General features: G+C 30.2%; 1 long non-coding RNA gene across 1 annotated transcript; it reads right to left on the bottom strand.

Moving 5' to 3' along the window:
- Positions 1–8,160: 8,160 nt before the first annotated feature.
- Positions 8,161–8,553, bottom strand: LOC141393307 (uncharacterized). The gene is made up of 2 exons (XR_012410059.1): positions 8,455–8,553; positions 8,161–8,393 (listed from the first exon to the last, which is right to left on the bottom strand). It is a non-coding gene; the product is annotated as an uncharacterized lncRNA (long non-coding RNA).
- Between the last annotated feature and the right edge of the window lie 14,169 nt (positions 8,554–22,722).

Genomic DNA, 22,722 nt, shown 5'->3' with positions numbered 1-22,722 from the left:
AAAATAATTTTTCAAAATCCAAGTCTGTTAGGGTCCACCTAAAAATAATTTTTAAAAATCCACGTATGTTAGGGTCCACTTAAAAATAATTTTTAAAAATCCACGTCTGTTAGGGTCCGCCTAAAAATAATTTTTAAAAATCCACGTCTGCTAGGGTCCACTTAAAAATAATTTTTAAAAATCCACGTCTGTTAGGGTCCACCTAAAAATAATTTTTAAAAATCCACGTCTGTTAGGGTCCACCTAAAAATAATTTTTAAAAATCCACGTCTGTTAGGGTCCACCTAAAAATAATTTTTAAAAATCCCCGTCTGTTAGGGTCCACCTAAAAATAATTTTATAAAAATCCACGTCTGTTAGGGTCCACCTAAAAATAGTTTTTAAAAATCCACGCCTTTTAGGGTCCACCTAAAAATAATTTTTAAAAATCCACGTTTGTTGGAGTCCACCTAAAAATAATTTTTGAAAACCCACGTTTGTTGGAGTCCACCTAAAAAAACATTTTTAAAAATCCACGTTTGTTGGAGTCCTCCTAAAAATTATTTTTAAAAATCCACGTTTGTTGGAGTCCACGTAACAATAATTTTTAAAAATCCACGATTGCTGGAGTCCACGTAAAAATAATTTTTGAAAAACCCCGTTTGTTGGAGTCCACCTAAAAATAATTTTTAAAAATAAACGTCTGTTAGGGTCCACCTAAAAATAATTTTTAAAAATCCACGTCTGTTAGGGTCCACCTAAAAATAATTTTTAAAAATCCACGTCTGTTAGGGTCCACCTAAAAATAATTTTTAAAAATCCACGTATGTTAGGGTCCACTTAAAAATAATTTTTAAAAATCCACGTCTGTTAGGGTCCACCTAAAAATAATTTTTCAAAATCCAAGTCTGTTAGGGTCCACCTAAAAATAATTTTTAAAAATCCACGTATGTTAGGGTCCACTTAAAAATAATTTTTAAAAATCCACGTCTGTTAGGGTCCGCCTAAAAATAATTTTTAAAAATCCACGTCTGTTAGGGTCCACCTAAAAATAATTTTTCAAAATCCAAGTCTGTTAGGGTCCACCTAAAAATAATTTTTAAAAATCCACGTATGTTAGGGTCCACTTAAAAATAATTTTTAAAAATCCACGTCTGTTAGGGTCCGCCTAAAAATAATTTTTAAAAATCCACGTCTGCTAGGGTCCACTTAAAAATAATTTTTAAAAATCCACGTCTGTTAGGGTCCACTTAAAAATAATTTTTAAAAATCCACGTCTGTTAGGGTCCACCTAAAAATAATTTTATAAAAATCCACGTCTGTTAGGGTCCACTTACAAATAATTTTTAAAAATCCACGTCTGTTAGGGTCCACATAAAAAAATATTTTTTTAAAAATCCACGTCTGTTAGGGTCCACCTAAAAATAATTTTTAAAAATCCACGTCTGTTAGGGTCCACCTAAAAATAATTTTTAAAAATCCACGTCTGTTAGGGTCCACCTAAAAATAATTTTTAAAAATCCACGTCTGTTAGGGTCCACCTAAAAATAATTTTATAAAAATCCACGTCTGTTAGGGTCCACCTAAAAATAGTTTTTAAAAATCCACGCCTTTTAGGGTCCACCTAAAAATAATTTTTAAAAATCCACGTTTGTTGGAGTCCACCTAAAAATAATTTTTGAAAACCCACGTTTGTTGGAGTCCACCTAAAAAAACATTTTTAAAAATCCACGTTTGTTGGAGTCCTCCTAAAAATTATTTTTAAAAATCCACGTTTGTTGGAGTCCACGTAACAATAATTTTTAAAAATCCACGATTGCTGGAGTCCACGTAAAAATAATTTTTGAAAAACCCCGTTTGTTGGAGTCCACCTAAAAATAATTTTTAAAAATCCACGTCTGTTAGGGTCCACCTAAAAATAATTTTTCAAAATCCAAGTCTGTTAGGGTCCACCTAAAAATAATTTTTAAAAATCCACGTATGTTAGGGTCCACTTAAAAATAATTTTTAAAAATCCACGTCTGTTAGGGTCCGCCTAAAAATAATTTTTAAAAATCCACGTCTGCTAGGGTCCACTTAAAAATAATTTTTAAAAATCCACGTCTGTTAGGGTCCACCTAAAAATAATTTTTAAAAATCCACGTCTGTTAGGGTCCACCTAAAAATAATTTTTAAAAATCCACGTCTGTTAGGGTCCACCTAAAAATAATTTTTAAAAATCCCCGTCTGTTAGGGTCCACCTAAAAATAATTTTATAAAAATCCACGTCTGTTAGGGTCCACCTAAAAATAGTTTTTAAAAATCCACGCCTTTTAGGGTCCACCTAAAAATAATTTTTAAAAATCCACGTTTGTTGGAGTCCACCTAAAAATAATTTTTGAAAACCCACGTTTGTTGGAGTCCACCTAAAAACAATTTTTAAAAATCCACGTTTGTTGGAGTCCTCCTAAAAATTATTTTTAAAAATCCACGTTTGTTGGAGTCCACGTAACAATAATTTTTAAAAATCCACGATTGCTGGAGTCCACGTAAAAATAATTTTTGAAAAACCCCGTTTGTTGGAGTCCACCTAAAAATAATTTTTAAAAATCCACGTCTGTTAGGGTCCACCTAAAAATAATTTTTAAAAATCCACGTCTGTTAGGGTCCACCTAAAAATAATTTTTAAAAATCCCCGTCTGTTAGGATCCACCTAAAAATAATTTTATAAAAATCCACGTCTGTTAGGGTCCACCTAAAAATAGTTTTTAAAAATCCACGCCTTTTAGGGTCCACCTAAAAATAATTTTTAAAAATCCACGTTTGTTGGAGTCCACCTAAAAATAATTTTTGAAAACCCACGTTTGTTGGAGTCCACCTAAAAAAACATTTTTAAAAATCCACGTTTGTTGGAGTCCTCCTAAAAATTATTTTTAAAAATCCACGTTTGTTGGAGTCCACGTAACAATAATTTTTAAAAATCCACGATTGCTGGAGTCCACGTAAAAATAATTTTTGAAAAACCCCGTTTGTTGGAGTCCACCTAAAAATAATTTTTAAAAATCCACGTCTGTTAGGGTCCACCTAAAAATAATTTTTAAAAATCCACGTCTGTTGGGGTCCACCAAAATTTTTAAAAATCCGTTGGGTCCACCTAAAAATAATTTTTAAAAATCCACGTCTGTTGGGGTCCACCAAAATTTTTAAAAATCCGTTGGGTCCACCTAAAAATAATTTTTAAAAATCCACGTCTGTTGGGGTCCACCTAAAAATCTTTTTTAAAAATCCACGTCTGTTGAGGTCCACCTAAAAATAGTTTTTAAAAATCCATGTCTGTTGGGGTCCACTTAAAATAAATTTTGAAAATCCACGTCTGTTAAGGTCCCCCTAAAAATAATTGTTAAAAATCCAGATCTGTTAGGGTCCACATAAAAATAATTTTTAAAAATCCACGTTTGTTGGAGTCCACCTAAAAATAATTTTTGAAAACCCACGTTTGTTGGAGTCCACCTAAAAACAATTTTTAAAAATCCACGTTTGTTGGAGTCCACCTAAAAATAATTTTTAAAAATCCACGTCTGTTGGGGTCCACCTAAATTTTTAAAAATCCGTTGGGTCCACCTAAAAATAATTTTTAAAAATCCACGTCTGTTGGGGTCCACCTAAAAATAATTTTTAAAAATACACGTCTGTTGGGGTCCACCTAAAAATAATTTTTAAAAATCCACGTCTGTTGGGGTCCACCTAAAAATAATTTTTAAAAATCCACGTCTGTTGGGGTCCACCCAAATTTTTAAAAATCCGTTGGGTCCACCTAAAAATAAGTTTTAAAAAACCACGTCTGTTGGAATCCACCTAAATTTTTAAAAATCCGTTGGGTCCACCTAAAAATAATTTTTAAAAATCCACGTCTTGGGGTCCACCTAAATTTTTAAAAATCCGTTGGGTCCACCTAAAAATAATTTTATTAAAATCCACGTCTGTTAGGGTCCACCTAAAAATAATTTTATTAAAATCCACGTCTGTTAGGGTCCACCTAAAAATAATTTTTAAAAATCCACGTCTGTTAGGGTCCACATAAAAAAATAATTTTTAAAAATCCACGTCTGTTAGGGTCCACATAAAAAAATAATTTTTTAAAATCCACGTCTGTTAGGGTCCACATAAAAAAATATTTTTTAAAAATCCACGTCTGTTAGGGTCCACATAAAAAAATATTTTTTAAAAATCCACGTCTGTTAGGGTCCACATAAAAAAATAATTTTTAAAAATCCACGTCTGTTAGGGTCCACATAAAAAAATATTTTTTAAAAATCCACGTCTGTTAGGGTCCACATAAAAAAATATTTTTCAAAAATCCACGTCTGTTAGGGTCCACCTAAAAATAATTTTTAAAAATCCACGTCTGTTAGGGTCCACCTAAAAATAATTTTCAAAAATCCAGGTCTGTTAGGGTCCACCTAAAAATAATTTTTAAAAATCCACGTCTGTTAGGGTCCACCTAAAAATAATTTTATAAAAATCCACGTCTGTTAGGGTCCACCTAAAAATAATTTTTAAAAATCCACGTCTGTTAGGGTCCACCTAAAAATAATTTTTAAAAATCCACGTCTGTTAGGGTCCACCTAAAAATAATTTTCAAAAATCCAGGTCTGTTAGGGTCCACCTAAAAATAATTTTTAAAAATCCACGTCTGTTAGGGTCCACCTAAAAATAATTTTATAAAAATCTACGTCTGTTAGGGTCCACCTAAAAATAATTTTTAAAAATCCACGTCTGTTAGGGTCCACCTAAAAATAATTTTTAAAAATCCACGTCTGTTAGGGTCCACCTAAAAATAATTTTCAAAAATCCAGGTCTGTTAGGGTCCACCTAAAAATAATTTTTAAAAATCCACGTCTGTTAGGGTCCACCTAAAAATAATTTTATAAAAATCCACGTCTGTTAGGGTCCACCTAAAAATAATTTTTAAAAATCCACGTCTTTTAGGGTCCACCTAAAAATAATTTTTAAAAATCCACGTTTGTTGGAGTCCACCTAAAAATAATTTTTGAAAACCCACGTTTGTTGGAGTCCACCTAAAAATAATTTTTGAAAACCCACGTTTGTTGGAGTCCACCTAAAAAATCATTTTTAAAAATCCACGTTTGTTGGAGTCCTCCTAAAAATTATTTTTAAAAATCCACGTTTGTTGGAGTCCACGTAACAATAATTTTTAAAAATCCACGATTGCTGGAGTCCACCTAAAAATAATTTTTGAAAAACCCCGTTTGTTGGAGTCCACCTAAAAATAATTTTTAAAAATCCACGTCTGTTAGGGTCCACCTAAAAATAATTTTTAAAAATCCAAGTCTGTTGGGGTCCACCAAAATTTTTAAAAATCCGTTGGGTCCACCTAAAAATAATTTTTAAAAATCCACGTCTGTTGGGGTCCACTTAAATTTTTAAAAATCCACGTCTGTTGGGGTCCACCTAAATTTTTAAAAATCCGTTGGGTCCACCTAAAAATAATTTTTAAAAATCCACGTCTGTTGGGGTCCACCAAAATTTTTAAAAATCCGTTGGGTCCACCTAAAAATAATTTTTAAAAATCCACGTCTGTTGGGGTCCACCTAAATTTTTAAAAATCCGTTGGGTCCACCTAAATTTTTAAAAATCCGTTGGGTCCACCTAAAAATCCGTTGTGTCCACCTAAAAATCTTTTTTAAAAATCCACGTCTGTTGAGGTCCACCTAAAAATAGTTTTTAAAAATCCATGTCTGTTGGGGTCCACCTAAAATAAATTTTGAAAATCTACGTCTGTTAAGGTCCCCCTAAAAATAATTGTTAAAAATCCACGTCTGTTAGGGTCCACCTAAAAAAAATTGTTAAAAATCCACGTCTGTTAGGGTCCACCTAAAAATAATTGTTAAAAATCCACGTCTGTTAGGGTCCACCTAAAAATAATTTTTAAAAATCCACGTTTGTTGGAGTCCACCTAAAAATAATTTTTGAAAACCCACGTTTGTTGGAGTCCACCTAAAAACAATTTTTAAAAATCCACGTTTGTTGGAGTCCACCTAAAAATAATTTTTAAAAATCCACGTTTGTTAGGGTCCACCTAAAAATAATTTTTAAAAATCCACGTCTGTTGGGGTCCACCTAAATTTTTTAAAATCCGTTGGGTCCACCTAAAAATAATTTTTAAAAATCCACGTCTGTTGGGGTCCACCTAAATTTTTAAAAATCCGTTGGGTCCACCTAAAAATAATTTTTAAAAATCCACGTCTGTTGGGGTCCACCAAAATTTTTAAAAATCCGTTAGGTCCACCTAAAAATAATTTTTAAAAATCCACGTCTGTTGGGGTCCACCTAAATTTTTAAAAATCCGTTGGGTCCACCTAAAAATAATTTTTAAAAATCCAAGTCTTGGGGTCCACCTAAATTTTTAAAAATCCAAGTCTTGGGGTCCACCTAAATTTTTAAAAATCCGTTGGGTCCACCTAAAAATAATTTTTAAAAATCCACGTCTGTTGGAGTCCACCTAAATTTTTAAAAATCCGTTGGGTCCACCTAAAAATAATTTTTTAAAAATCCACGTCTGTTGGAGTCCACCTAAATTTTTAAAAATCTGTTGGGTCCACCTAAAAATAGTTTTTAAAAATCCACGTCTGTTGAGGTCCACCTAAAAATAGTTTTTAAAAATCCATATCTGTTGGGGTCCACCTAAAATAAATTTTGAAAATCCACGTCTGTTAAGGTCCCCCTAAAAATAATTGTTAAAAATCCACGTCTGTAGGGGTCCATCTAAAAATAATTTTTAAAAATCCATGTCTACTTGGGTCTAACCAAAAAAAAATTATTTTAAAAAATCCAAAAAATTATTTTAAAAAATCGGCGTCTATTTGGGTCTAACCAAAAAAATTATTTTAAAAAATCCAAAAAATTATTTTAAAAAATCGGCGTCTATTTGGGTCTAACCAAAAAAATTATTTTAAAAAATCCAAAAAATTATTTTAAAAAATCCGCGTCTATTTGTGTCTAACCAAAAAATTATTTTAAAAAATCCACGTCTATTCGGGTCTACCCAAAAAATTATTTTAAAAAATCCACGTCTATTTGGGACTTACCAAAAACTTATTTAAAAAACTCCAAGTCTATGTGGGTCTAACCAAAAAATTATTTTAAATAATGGCCCACCCAAAAATGATTTACAAAAATCACGTCTAACTAAAAATTATTTTAAAAATCCACGTCTAATAGGATGCAACTAAAGATTATTTAAAAAAAATCCGCGTCTCTGATGGTCCACCAAAAAAAATATTTTAAAAATTCCACGTCTATTATGGTTCACCCAGAAAATTACTTTAAAATTAAAAATTAAATTACTAAAAATTATTTTAAAAATTCCACTTCTGTTACGGCCCACCCAGAAAATTATTTTAAAAATCTAGGTCTATTAGGATGCAAATAAAAATTATTTTAAAAAATCCATGTCTATTAGGATGTAATTACAAATTGTATAATAAAATTCTATAAGGATGCAATTAAAAATAATTTTAAAAATGCCACGCCTAATATGGTCCACCCAAAAAAAATATTTAAAAAATTACACGTCTATCGCGGTCCACCCAAAAAATTATTTTAAAAATTCTTTCTTTTACGTTGTAACTAAAAATTATTTTAAAAATTCTACGTCTATTAGGTTGTAACTAAAAATTATTTTAAAAATTCCACGTGGTCCACTCAAAAAAATTATTTTAAAAATTTCACGTGGTCCACCCAAAAACTTATTTTAAAAATTCCACGTCTATCGGGATGCAATTAAACATTATTTTCAAAATTCCACATCTATTATGGTCCACTCAAAAATAATTTTAAAAAATCCAAGTCTATTTGGGTCTAACCAAAAAATTATTTAAACAAAATCACGTCTAACGTCTAGGAGGCAACTAAAAATTATTTTAAAAACCCACGTCTATTAGGAAGTTAATTTAAAATTTCCACATCTATTATGGTCCATCCCAAAAAAATTATTTAAAAAATCCCACATCTATTTGGGTCCATCCAAAAAATTATTTTAAAAAATTCACGTCTAACTAAAAATTATTTTAAAAATCCGCGTCTATTATGATGCAACTAAAGATTTTTAAAAAAATCCACGGCTCCCCCTACAAAATACCAAAAAAATCTCTCTAGCTTTTTTTAATCCTCAAGGACTGATTTTGTTTCACACATTTATTTATTTATTCAATTCTCTTGCCATATATTCGCTTCTCATTCAATCCCTTGAAATCTTTAATGAATCCTTAACCAAAAAAGTAGGCAAGAAGTTGGGCAAAAGGAAATCTAATTATTGGTCTATTTTGAGTCGTTGGAGCTGAAGTTGTGGACGATGGTTGAATGTACTCCTCATTAGTTGTTGTAGACGATGCAGAATTATCCTCACTTGAAGTCTACAAAAAATAAAAAAAATGTTGGACTATATTTTAAAACTAGTTGTTTGCTGCAACTTACCTCTTGGGCAAAAGTCATGGCAAAGACTACACAAAGTACAAAGAAAACTATTGAAAAACGCATGTTTACCAAAGCTAGTATTGGAAGTTTGTTAACTATGTTTTCCATACATATTTCTTGGTATTTATAGTAACTCAGGTTTGCAAATACGAAGGTAAACTGTCACTGCAAATGATTTATGTTTGCCAAACGTTTCTATTTTTTCAAGATAAGTTTCATGGTTAGTGGCTAAGCAAAGGTTCATGTGACTAATATGTGAAGTATTTTGAGAAACTAAAAAGATAAAAAATATTACTAAAGTCTAGGTCAAGAAATGTATGCATATTAAAACAAAACTTGTAAAAGTTGCGAAACCATTACCAAAAATGCCATAAAATTTTTCTTTAATTTAAAACTTTAATTATGTTCACCCTTATTTGTTCATTGATTAAATGATGTCCATAAATTAAACTAGTTTGCTGTTTATTAAAAGTGCAAGGAACACTCTTCCAAACAATGAAAAAACAACAGCCAAATGAAGTTCGTATATACATACATATACAAAAACTCAAAACAGTATGGAATAAACAAACAACCAAACATCAAAAACAAAAAGCTGATATACTACTGAACAAAGCATTGTTCTCTACAGCATTGTCCATCCATCCGACCGTCCGTCCATCCGCCCGTTCGTTTTCATTGTAATCACCAAACACTGCTCAATTGACCTTTGCTACAAACATCCGTACATTGTTAACAAACGGACAAGTGAGCGCGACCAATGCACTTTAAGCCTTTTACAACAACAAGAATGTTAGCATACCTCCCACCCATTTCCCCCAGCTTTTTCAATATAATATTCAAACCATTTATAACAATTGGCGCTTTGGGACTCTGTGTAGCAGCAGCATACATTGCAATGTAAACATTTGGCAGGACAATGTGCCATCATCATACATTGTCCGACACAAACACACACAAAACGGCATACTGGAAAACGAATTGAGTTCATTAAACAAATAAAAATACGAATGAGAAAAGTTAATACCCTTACTGGAATTTAATAAAGAGTAACATGCACAAGTACATATGTACTGCAACATTTGTATCAGTTTAAATTTCAAAGGATCAATGGGTCAAACATGTTTTAGATTTAATAAGGAATTAAATTATCAATAATACCAATAGATAGAATCCATTTTTAAGGGGTTCTATAGACATATGGACTTTTAAAGTCATCCCATAGACAGAAGACTTTTTAAAATCTTTTACAGATATTTTAAAGGTATTCTAGTAATAGATAATTCACGTCTATTGAGAAGCACTTAAAAATTATTTTAAAAAATCCACGTCTATTGGGGAGCACTTAAAAATTATTTTAAAAAATCCACGTCTACTGGGGAGCACTTAAAAATTATTTTAAAAAATCCACCTCTACTGGGGAGCACTTAAAAATTATTTTAAAAAATCCACGTCTATTGGGGAGCACTTAAAAATTATTTTAAAAAATCCACGTCTTTTGGGGAGCACTTAAAAATTATTTTAAAAAAATCCACGTCTTTTGGGGAGCACTTAAAAATTATTTTAAAAAAATCCACGACTTTTGGGAAGCACTTAAAGATTATTTTAAAAAATCCACGTCTATTGGGGAGCACTTAAAAATTATTTTAAAAAATCCACGTCTATTGGGGAGCACTTAAAAATTATTTTAAAAAATCCACGTCTATTGGGGAGCACTTAAAAATTATTTTAAAAAATCTACGTCTATTGGAGAGCACTTAAAAATTATTTTAAAAAATCCACGTCTATTGGAGAGCACTTAAAAATTATTTTAAAAAATCCACGTCTATTGGGGAGCACTTAAAAATTATTTTAAAAAATCCACGTCTATTGGGGAGCACTTAAAAATTATTTTAAAAAATCTACGTCTATTGGAGAGCACTTAAAAATTATTTTAAAAAATCCACGTCTGTTGGGGAGCACTTAAAAATTATTTTAAATTATCCACGTCTATTGGAGAGCACTTAAAAATTATTTTAAAAAATCCACGTCTATTGGGGAGCACTTAAAAATTATTTTAAAAATCCACGTCTATTGGGGAGCACTTAAAAATTATTTAAAAAATCCACGTATATTGGGGAGCACTTAAAAATTAATTTAAAAATCCACGTCTATTGGGGAGCGCATAAAAATTATTTTAAAATATCCACGTCTATTGGGGTGCACTTAAAAATTATTTTCAACTGTCCACGCCTATTAGAGAGCAGTTAAAAATTATTTGAAAAAATCCACGGCTATTGGGTAGCACTTAAAAATTATTAAAAATTATTTTAAAAAATACACGTCTATTGGGCAGCACTTAAAAATTATTAAAAATTATTTAAAAAAATCCACGACTATTGGGGAGCACTTAAAAATTATTTTAAAAAATCCACGTCTATTGGGGAGCACTTGAAATTTATTTTAAAAAATCCACGTCTATTGGAGAACAATTAAAAATTATTTTAAAAAATCCACGTCTATTGGGGAGCATTTAAAAATTATTTAAAACCAAATCCAAGTCTATTGGGGAGCATTTAAAAATTATTTTAAAAAATCCATGTCTATTGGGGAGCACTTAAAATTTATTTAAAAAAACCACGTCTATTGGGGAGCGCATAAAAATTATTTTAAAATATTCACGTCTATTGGGGTGCACTTAAAAATTATTTTCAAATATCCACGTCTATTGGGGAGCGCATAAAAATTATTTTAAAATATTCACGTCTATTGGGGTGCACTTAAAAATTATTTTCAAATATCCACGTCTATTGGGGAGCACTTAAAAATTATTAAAAAATCCACGTCTATTGGGGAACACTTAAAAATTATTTTAAAAAATCCACGTCTATTGGGGAACACTTAAAAATTATTTTAAAAAATCCACGTCTATTGGGGAGCGCATAAAAATTATTTTAAAACATTCACGTCTATTGGGGAGCACTTAAAAATTATTTTAAAAAATCCACGTCTATTGGGGAGCATTTAAAAATTATTTAAAAATATTCACGTCTATTGGGGTGCACTTAAAAATTATTTTCAAATATCCACGTCTATTGGGGAGCACTTAAAAATTATTTTAAAAAATCCACGTCTATTGGGGAGCACTTAAAAATTATTTTAAAATATCCATGTCTATTGGGGAGCGCATAAAAATTATTTTAAAATATCCATGTCTATTGGGGAGCGCATAAAAATTATTTTCAAATATCCACGTCTATTGGGGAGCGCATAAAAGTTATTTTAAAAAATCCACGTCTGTTGGGGAGCACTTAAAAATTATTTTAAAAAATCCACGTCTGTTGGGGAGCACTTAAAAATTATTTTAAAAAATCCACGTCTGTTGGGGAGCACTTAAAAATTATCTTAAAAAATCCACGTTTATTGGGGAGCACTTAAAAATTATTTTAAAAATCCACGTCTATTGGGGAGCACTTAAAAATTATTTTAAAAAAATCCACGTCTATTGGGGAGCATTTAAAAATTATTTTAAAAAATCCACGTCTATTGGGGAGCACTTAAAAATTATTTTAAAAAATCCACGTCTATTGGGGAGCACTTAAAAATTATTTTAAAAAATCCTCGTCTATTTGGGAGCACTTAAAAATTATTTTAAAATATACACGTCTATTGGGGAGCACTTAAAAATTATTTAAAAAAATCCACGTCTATTGGGGAGCACTTAAAAATTATTTAAAAAAATCCACGTCTATTGGGGAGCACTTAAAAATTATTTAAAAAAATCCACGTCTATTGGGGAGCACTTAAAAATTATTTTAAAAAATCCACGTCTATTGGGGAGCACTTAAAAATTATTTTAAAAAATCCACGTCTATTGGGGAGCACTTAAAAATTATTTAAAAAAATCCACGTCTATTGGGGATCACTTAAAAATTATTTTAAAAAATCCACGTCTATTGGGGATCACTTAAAAATTATTTTAAAAAATCCACGTCTATTGGGGATCACTTAAAAATTATTTTAAAAAATCCACGTCTATTGGAGAGCTTTAAAAAATCTACGTCTATTGGAGAGCTTTTCAAAATTATTTTAAAAAAATCAATGCCTATTGGAGAGCTTTAAAAAATCCACGTCTATTGGAGAGCTTTTAAAAATGTTTTAAAAAAATCCACGTCTATTGGGGAGCACTTAAAATTATTTTAAAAAATCCACGTCTATTAAAAAATCCACGCCTGTTGGGGAGCACTTAAAAATTATTTTAAAAAATCCACGTCTATTGGGGAGCACTTAAAATTATTTTAAAAAATCCACGTCTATTGGGGAGGAATTAAAAATTATTTTAAAAAATCCACGTCTATTGAGAAGCACTTAAAAATTATTTTAAAAAATCCACGTCCATTGGGGAGCACTTAAAAATTATTTTAAAAAATCCACGTCCATTGGGAAGCACTTAAAAATTATTTTAAAAAATCCACGTCTATTGGGAAGCACTTAAAAATTATTTTAAAAAATCCACGTCTATTGGGAAGCACTTAAAAATTATTTTAAAAAATCCACGTCTATTGGGAAGCACTTAAAAATTATTTAAAAAAATCCACGTCTATTGGGAAGCACTTAAAAATTATTTTAAAAAATCCACGTCTATTGGGAAGCACTTAAAAATTATTTTAAAAAATCCACGTCTATTGGGAAGCACTTAAAAATTATTTTAAAAAATCCACGTCTATTGGGAAGCACTTAAAAATTATTTTAAAAAATCCACGTCTATTGGGAAGCACTTAAAAATTATTTTAAAAAATCCACGTCTATTGAGAAGCACTTAAAAATTATTTTAAAAAATCCACGTCCATTGGGAAGCACTTAAAAATTATTTTAAAAAATCCACGTCTATTGGGAAGCACTTAAAAATTATTTTAAAAAATCCACGTCTATTGGGGAGGAATTAAAAATTATTTTAAAAAATCCACGTCTATTGGGAAGCACTTAAAAATTATTTTAAAAAATCCACGTCTATTGGGAAGCACTTAAAAATTATTTTAAAAAATCCACGTCTATTGGGAAGCACTTAAAAATTATTTTAAAAAATCCACGTCTATTGAGAAGCACTTAAAAATTATTTTAAAAAATCCACGTCCATTGGGAAGCACTTAAAAATTATTTTAAAAAATCCACGTCTATTGGGAAGCACTTAAAAATTATTTTAAAAAATCCACGTCTATTGGGAAGCACTTAAAAATTATTTTAAAAAATCCACGTCTATTGGGAAGCACTTAAAAATTATTTTAAAAAATCCACGTCTATTGGGAAGCACTTAAAAATTATTTTAAAAAATCCACGTCTATTGGGAAGCACTTAAAAATTATTTTAAAAAATCCACGTCTATTGGGAAGCACTTAAAAATTATTTTAAAAAATCCACGTCTATTGGGAAGCACTTAAAAATTATTTTAAAAAATCCACGTCTATTGGGAAGCACTTAAAAATTATTTTAAAAAATCCACGTCTATTGGGAAGCACTTAAAAATTATTTTAAAAAATCCACGTCTATTGGGAAGCACTTAAAAATTATTTTAAAAAATCCACGTCTATTGGGAAGCACTTAAAAATTATTTTAAAAAATCCACGTCTATTGGGAAGCACTTAAAAATTATTTTAAAAAATCCACGTCTATTGGGAAGCACTTAAAAATTATTTTAAAAAATCCACGTCTATTGGGAAGCACTTAAAAATTATTTTAAAAAATCCACGTCTATTGGGAAGCACTTAAAAATTATTTTAAAAAATCCACGTCTATTGGGAAGCACTTAAAAATTATTTTAAAAAATCCACGTCTATTGGGAAGCACTTAAAAATTATTTTAAAAAATCCACGTCTATTGGGAAGCACTTAAAAATTATTTTAAAAAATCCACGTCTATTGGGAAGCACTTAAAAATTATTTTAAAAAATCCACGTCTATTGAGAAGCACTTAAAAATTATTTTAAAAAATCCACGTCCATTGGGAAGCACTTAAAAATTATTTTAAAAAATCCACGTCTATTGGGAAGCACTTAAAAATTATTTTAAAAAATCCACGTCTATTGGGGAGGAATTAAAAATTATTTTAAAAAATCCACGTCTATTGGGAAGCACTTAAAAATTATTTTAAAAAATCCACGTCTATTGGGAAGCACTTAAAAATTATTTTAAAAAATCCACGTCTATTGGGAAGCACTTAAAAATTATTTTAAAAAATCCACGTCTATTGAGAAGCACTTAAAAATTATTTTAAAAAATCCACGTCCATTGGGAAGCACTTAAAAATTATTTTAAAAAATCCACGTCTATTGGGAAGCACTTAAAAATTATTTTAAAAAATCCACGTCTATTGGGAAGCACTTAAAAATTATTTTAAAAAATCCACGTCTATTGGGAAGCACTTAAAAATTATTTTAAAAAATCCACGTCTATTGGGAAGCACTTAAAAATTATTTTAAAAAATCCACGTCTATTGGGAAGCACTTAAAAATTATTTTAAAAAATCCACGTCTATTGGGAAGCACTTAAAAATTATTTTAAAAAATCCACGTCTATTGGGAAGCACTTAAAAATTATTTTAAAAAATCCACGTCTATTGGGAAGCACTTAAAAATTATTTTAAAAAATCCACGTCTATTGGGAAGCACTTAAAAATTATTTTAAAAAATCCACGTCTATTGGGAAGCACTTAAAAATTATTTTAAAAAATCCACGTCTATTGGGAAGCACTTAAAAATTATTTTAAAAAATCCACGTCTATTGGGAAGCACTTAAAAATTATTTTAAAAAATCCACGTCTATTGGGAAGCACTTAAAAATTATTTTAAAAAATCCACGTCTATTGGGAAGCACTTAAAAATTATTTTAAAAAATCCACGTCTATTGGGAAGCACTTAAAAATTATTTTAAAAAATCCACGTCTATTGGGAAGCACTTAAAAATTATTTTAAAAAATCCACGTCTATTGGGAAGCACTTAAAAATTATTTTAAAAAATCCACGTCTATTGGGAAGCACTTAAAAATTATTTTAAAAAATCCACGTCTATTGGGAAGCACTTAAAAATTATTTTAAAAAATCCACGTCTATTGGGAAGCACTTAAAAATTATTTTAAAAAATCCACGTCTATTGGGAAGCACTTAAAAATTATTTTAAAAAATCCACGTCTATTGGGAAGCACTTAAAAATTATTTTAAAAAATCCACGTCTATTGGGAAGCACTTAAAAATTATTTTAAAAAATCCACGTCTATTGGGAAGCACTTAAAAATTATTTTAAAAAATCCACGTCTATTGGGAAGCACTTAAAAATTATTTTAAAAAATCCACGTCTATTGGGGAGCACTTAAAAATTATTTAAAAAAATCCACGTCTATTGGGGAGCACTTAAAAATTATTTAAAAAAATCCACGTCTATTGGGGAGCACTTAAAAATTATTTTAAAAAATCCACGTCTATTGGGGAGCACTTGAAATTTATTTTAAAAAATCCACGTCTATTGGAGAACAATTAAAAATTATTTTAAAAAATCCACGTCTATTGGGGAGCATTTAAAAATTATTTAAAAAAAATCCAAGTCTATTGGGGATTATTTAAAAATTATTTTAAAAAATCCATGTCTATTGGGGAGCACTTAAAATTTATTTAAAAAAACCACGTCTATTGGGGAGCGCATAAAAATTATTTTAAAATATTCACGTCTATTGGGGTGCACTTAAAAATTATTTTCAAATATCCACGTCTATTGGGGAGCGCATAAAAATTATTTTAAAATATTCACGTCTATTGGGGTGCACTTAAAAATTATTTTCAAATATCCACGTCTATTGGGGAGCACTTAAAAATTATTAAAAAATCCACGTCTATTGGGGAACACTTAAAAATTATTTTAAAAAATCCACGTCTATTGGGGAACACTTAAAAATTATTTTAAAAAATCCACGTCTATTGGGGAACACTTAAAAATTATTTTAAAAAATCCACGTCTATTGGGGAGCGCATAAAAATTATTTTAAAACATTCACGTCTATTGGGGAGCACTTAAAAATTATTTTAAAAAATCCACGTCTATTGGGGTGCACTTAAAAATTATTTTCAAATATCCACGTCTATTGGGGAGCACTTAAAAATTATTTTAAAAAATCCACGTCTATTGGGGAGCACTTAAAAATTATTTAAAAAAATCCACGTCTATTGGGGATCACTTAAAAATTATTTTAAAAAATCCACGTCTATTGGGGATCACTTAAAAATTATTTTAAAAAATCCACGTCTATTGGAGAGCTTTAAAAAATCTACGTCTATTGGAGAGCTTTTCAAAATTATTTTAAAAAAATCAATGCCTATTGGAGAGCTTTAAAAAATCCACGTCTATTGGAGAGCTTTTAAAAATGTTTTAAAAAAATCCACGTCTATTGGGGAGCACTTAAAATTATTTTAAAAAATCCACGTCTATTAAAAAATCCACGTCTATTGGGAAGCACTTAAAAATTATTTTAAAAAATCCACGTCTATTGGGGAGGAATTAAAAATTATTTTAAAAAATCCACGTCTATTGGGGAGGAATTAAAAATTATTTTAAAAAATCCACGTCTATTGAGAAGCACTTAAAAATTATTTTAAAAAATCCACGTCCATTGGGAAGCACTTAAAAATTATTTTAAAAAATCCACGTCCATTGGGAAGCACTTAAAAATTATTTTAAAAAATCCACGTCTATTGGGAAGCACTTAAAAATTATTTTAAAAAATCCACGTCTATTGGGAAGCACTTAAAAATTATTTTAAAAAATCCACGTCTATTGGGAAGCACTTAAAAATTATTTTAAAAAATCCACGTCTATTGGGAAGCACTTAAAAATTATTTAAAAAAATCCACGTCTATTGGGAAGCACTTAAAAATTATTTAAAAAAATCCACGTCTATTGGGAAGCACTTAAAAATTATTTTAAAAAATCCACGTCTATTGGGAAGCACTTAAAAATTATTTTAAAAAATCCACGTCTATTGGGAAGAACTTAAAAATTATTTTAAAAAATCCACGTCTATTGGGAAGAACTTAAAAATTATTTTAAAAAATCCACGTCTATTGGGAAGCACTTAAAAATTATTTTAAAAAATCCACGTCTATTGGGGAGGAATTAAAAATTATTTTAAAAAATCCACGTCTATTGAGAAGCACTTAAAAATTATTTTAAAAAATCCACGTCCATTGGGAAGCACTTAAAAATTATTTTAAAAAATCCACGTCTATTGGGAAGCACTTAAAAATTATTTTAAAAAATCCACGTCTATTGGGAAGCACTTAAAAATTATTTTAAAAAATCCACGTCTATTGGGAAGCACTTAAAAATTATTTTAAAAAATCCACGTCTATTGGGAAGCACTTAAAATTATTTAAAAAAATCCACGTCTATTGGGTTTCACCTAAAATTATTTTAAAAATCCACGTCTATGGGTTTTACCTAAAATTATTAAAAAAAAAATCCATGTCTATGGGTTTCATCTAAAATTTTTTAGAAAAATCCACGTCTCCACACTTTTATATAAAGGTACCGCCCGATTTAAGACCTAAACTTGTGGATAGGAAAGGAAACTAATAACACCATTTTAGTTTAGACCATTTATTGTGGCATAAAAAAGTTCGGCCATTTTATTTGTTGTTGTACAGACATAGGTTAAAAGCCTTTGGCTGTAGACAATGCCGACTGAATATTTTGTGGTTATTATACTTCGAATGTTTTTTTTTTTTGGTGAACCATCTGACGTATGAGGTATATACTACATTCATCATAACTCATACGCCAAATCGTATCTTAGTCATTTTAATTGGCATAGCTAGCAGTATTATGCTATTAAATGTTTCTTGTCATGAACCATAAGTCCTTAAACAATATCTTAATGTATTGAAATTTTCGACGAAACTTGGCAATAAGAACTTTAAAATAGATATACATCATCCCCACAACATGTACAAAGCCTATCTATCTTCTTAAATATATTTAAAGTTTATGATGTTGTTTGGTTTTTACTCCCATACTCGTAAACTCACACGTACACCCTTATAAAGACCTCAGCCACAAGTGTTTAATCCATGTTCCAATCGACGTTATAAATAAAAGTAAAAACATACATACATGTACATATGTATATTAGGGATATAACTTTTTGCACTTTTTTGGCAAATATCAAAAATACCACCACATAGCCGTGTAGAGCATGAAAAACTATTATGAAATGTGGTGTCAATTTTTCTCTACCGCGAAAAAAGTTTCCGCACCAAATGCATTGAAGTTCTGTAATGCATTTTTTTAATTTTATCTGTCATAACAACATATTTGCTTTTCATTAAAATTTTTATTTTTTTGTAACCTAATTTAAAATCATTATCAAAGCTTTCTGGACCAATTTCTTCTCAAATCGCGCCATTTCGGACCATATTAAGATTTTTTGACACTATTGCAATTTTTGGTTTTTCTTTATAAACTCGTGAATTTTATGTTTATATTTTTTTAACCTATCGGACAAGTGAATATGGAGTCATTTGCAACTAATTCGCGAAAGTTACAGGCTGTTTTTGTTGACTTTGCCTGTGAGAATTGTATTTGTTTCTATAAATATTTATTCAAACAAAGCAAATTTAAAATTATAAGTAGAAAAAGCATCAAAAGGGTTTTAGTAATCAAAGTTGGTGCGGAGACTTTTTTCACCGAATCGATCTTAGAAACGCGTTTTCATTATTAGGACAAAATTCCCCACATGGTACTGGTGTTGTATTTTTGTAGAAAACAAATACGATTCTCACAAGCAAAGTCAACTAAAACAGCCTGTAACTTTCGCGAATTCGTTGCAAATGACCCCATATTCCCTGGTCCGATAGGCGAATAAAATATAAACATAAAATTCACGAGTTTATAAAGAAAAACCAAAAATTGCAATAGTGTCAAAAAATCTTAATATGGTCCGAAATGGCGCGATTTGAGAAGAAATTGGTCCAGAACGCTTTGATAATGATTTTAAATTAGGTTACAAAAAAATAAAAATTTTAATGAAAAGCAAATATGTTGTTATGACAGATAAAATTAAAAAATGCATTACAGAACTTCAATGCATTTGGTACGGAAACTTTTTTCGCGATAGAGAAAAATTGACACCGTGTTTCATAATAGTTTTCCATGCTCTACACCCCTATGTGGTGGTATTTTTTTGGTTATAGCCCTAATGTATATATTTATAACCCAACATGATGTATCGAATATTGATGTTTGCTGTTCATTTGATTGCCCTCTTGTTTGATTTTTTTGCAAAGATAGAAGTTGGCTTTCTGTGAGGCGTTGGAGTATTTGTTAAGGGTGTTTTGTTTGTTTACAAGCGTTTGGCTTAAGCCAAATATACACATTTGATTTTTTAATACTTTTACACACACAAAAAAAAACAAACCCATTCATAAATCGAAAACAAATTTATGGAAATTTGATAGCAAAAAAAAGAGGCAGGGATTGTATAACATATGTCTACAAGTATCCCCCATACTTGTTAAAAAACAAAATATTGGTTATAAAAATAAAAAGCAAAAGTGAATGGAGTAACCAACATAAGCTTTAAACTAGAGGTTTGTGACAAGTCAATGTGAGTACTAGTTTCAGATTTTTCCATATTTTATTGATTTCCTCTAGAAGGATAAGACAAAGAAATTGTTTTATGTTTTTCAAAAGAATTTTCAAATAATTAACAACACCACTAACTTCACGAACATATATATACACATTCCGAATCATGATAGGTCAATTGGTGATTGACGATATCGGGCAGCGTTACTAATCTGCATTAACAGAGCAAAGTCGAGAACTTCTGTATCTTTGTTCCTCTTCAATTTGTGACATTGTTGTGTCTGAGACTCCCATCCAGACGCTCTATGTACAAATCGGACAATCTCCCTTTCCATGAAATGTTCTTTAGGGGTATATTCATTTCGTTTCCCACACCTAACTTCTTCACTTACATTTCCATACATAGACAAAAAATCCCCAAAAAGTAATACAAACAAAAATCAATTCAACTTTCTCCCCTAACAGATGAATATAAAATGAAATATGTATTTGATATGCATGAAGAATGTCAAGAATTTCCTAAAAGTGGGTTGTTCAAATTGTTGTTGACGTTGGTAAAAGCACTAAAAACCCCCATCACTTAGATGGTTTGTTGGTTTTTTTTTGTTTTTTGCTAACATATTCCATATTTTAGAAGAGGTCATGTTGAAAAACAATATTCAATAATTGGAAAATATTTGGATCACATTTAAGCACACATACCAAAACCCACTCGAAGAGGGAGGAAAAAATGGGAATTACAAACCACAGCATAATAAAAAATTATGCCATTTGTACTAAGTACAAATGTGTGTATGTATGAACGTGATGATGATTTTTATGGGTGTGAGTATTTGAGTTTTGGAAATTTAATTACGAAAAATTGTGTTATCCATAAAAAGCTATGAAAAAAAAAACTAAAAAAAAGTGTGGAAACATTCGTATATTTGTAACAAGTTCAAAAATATAATTGGATTAATGTTTACAAATAAGTAAAACGGTTGTGGAGGAATCGAGGACGATGAGAAAAAAACTTTAAAATATATGATTTGGATGGTTATATTACTGTGCCAAATAGGAGAAATTAAACCCGCTATAGGTATGAAGAGGGACACATGTCGGTAGGGGAATCTTAATCGAATCCTATATTTATGAAAGAAAATATTTTTAAAGTGTATTTTGCAGCAAACATATATTTGTTTGCAATCAGTCCCAAACATAACATATGTTTGTGTACTGCAAATAAATTTTATGTTTGGGTGCAAACAAATATTTGTTTGGGTGCAAACAAATACAAACCCAAAAGCCACAAAAAACAAACACACGCACCAGTGGGCGCTTACTGAGAGCAAGGGAAATGATGCTCAATTGCTCTGAGTAAGCGTAAGTAATGGTGATGGTTTATTGAAAGGCATAGAAATACCAAACGCAAAAGCAACAACAGACACATAAGTGCATAAACAATTCTAAAGAAAAAATTTAACTGACAATGGGCCATTATTACATGTGTTCTTTTACTATCTGATGGATTTGAAAATGCAAAATTAACTAATTTGGAGGCATTAAAAATATAATTTTCACATTGAAAGTTAATGACAAGAAGCTCTTCCTTTAAATTCAATCATCACTTTTAACTTTAAGTTAACCGAAACGTTATAAATCTGTTCGGTAAATCGAAACCATAACAAAAGAAGACTTATAATAATGGGGGTATATGTATGTATGTATGTCTTTTTCGTTGGGGAAAAAATCATCGAAAGACTCTGGCTACCTGATTTGCCAGGAGTGCGAGACTTTAACACGCTAAAATAACCCCATTTCATCGTTCCACAATCCCTACGGTACCGCCGTTAGAAAGCATTTCTTCGTAGGGTGGGAATGGTACTAGTGACCCCTGCTAGAATTTACATTGTTCTTCTAATTTCATCTTGCCGCTTTAATTCCACAATTATGGATTTAAAACATTCACATACAAAATTCCAATTTTGCGGTGACTCCACCATTAACTGGATTATCACGGTGTGCCTTAACCAAATTTAAATGGAAGGTGCTTACACCTCGATAGTTTTTGCTGATTTTGAAACTACAATGCTCATAGATGAGAAATATCAAGAAACAAAAAAAATCGCCGGAGGGATTTTAAAATAAATCGCGATTTAAATTCACATTTTTAGGGGTTCTTTAGGTTTTCACAATTTTGCTTGGAAACCGCGAGTCATATGTAAATGGGCCTAAAGAAAATGTTGTAGCTGTGAAAATTCTCCACAAGATTGACCTTAATGATACTTTCGTAGGTTTCACCGTTTTTGAGTTATAGAAGTTCAAATTGAGACAATGCACTGACTGTATCGCCTCCTTATAAAACAATGTCATTACTGCAATTTCCCAAATAAAACTTTTATATCTTGAAAATGGTACAACCTAGGAAAAAATAAATTACCCAGTATTTTAGAGAATTTTCACAGCTTCAACATTTTCTTTAGTCCCATTTTGATATGACTTGCGGTTTCCAAGCAAAATCTTGAAGACTTATGATAAAAACCTAAAACTTTGAACTGAACCTCTGTATCTCAAAAATGGTAAAAACTACGAAAAAAACCTAAAGATCAGTCTTGTAGAGAATTTTCACAGCTACAACATTTTCCTTAGAGTCATTTCGATACGACTTGCGGTTTCCAAGCAAAAT

This window comes from Musca autumnalis, unplaced genomic scaffold (genome assembly GCF_047663935.1).
Source record: "Musca autumnalis isolate F117 unplaced genomic scaffold, ASM4766393v1 scaffold_2, whole genome shotgun sequence".
Taxonomy (NCBI): domain Eukaryota; kingdom Metazoa; phylum Arthropoda; class Insecta; order Diptera; family Muscidae; genus Musca; species Musca autumnalis.
This window is presented reverse-complemented; position numbering and strand designations above follow the sequence as displayed.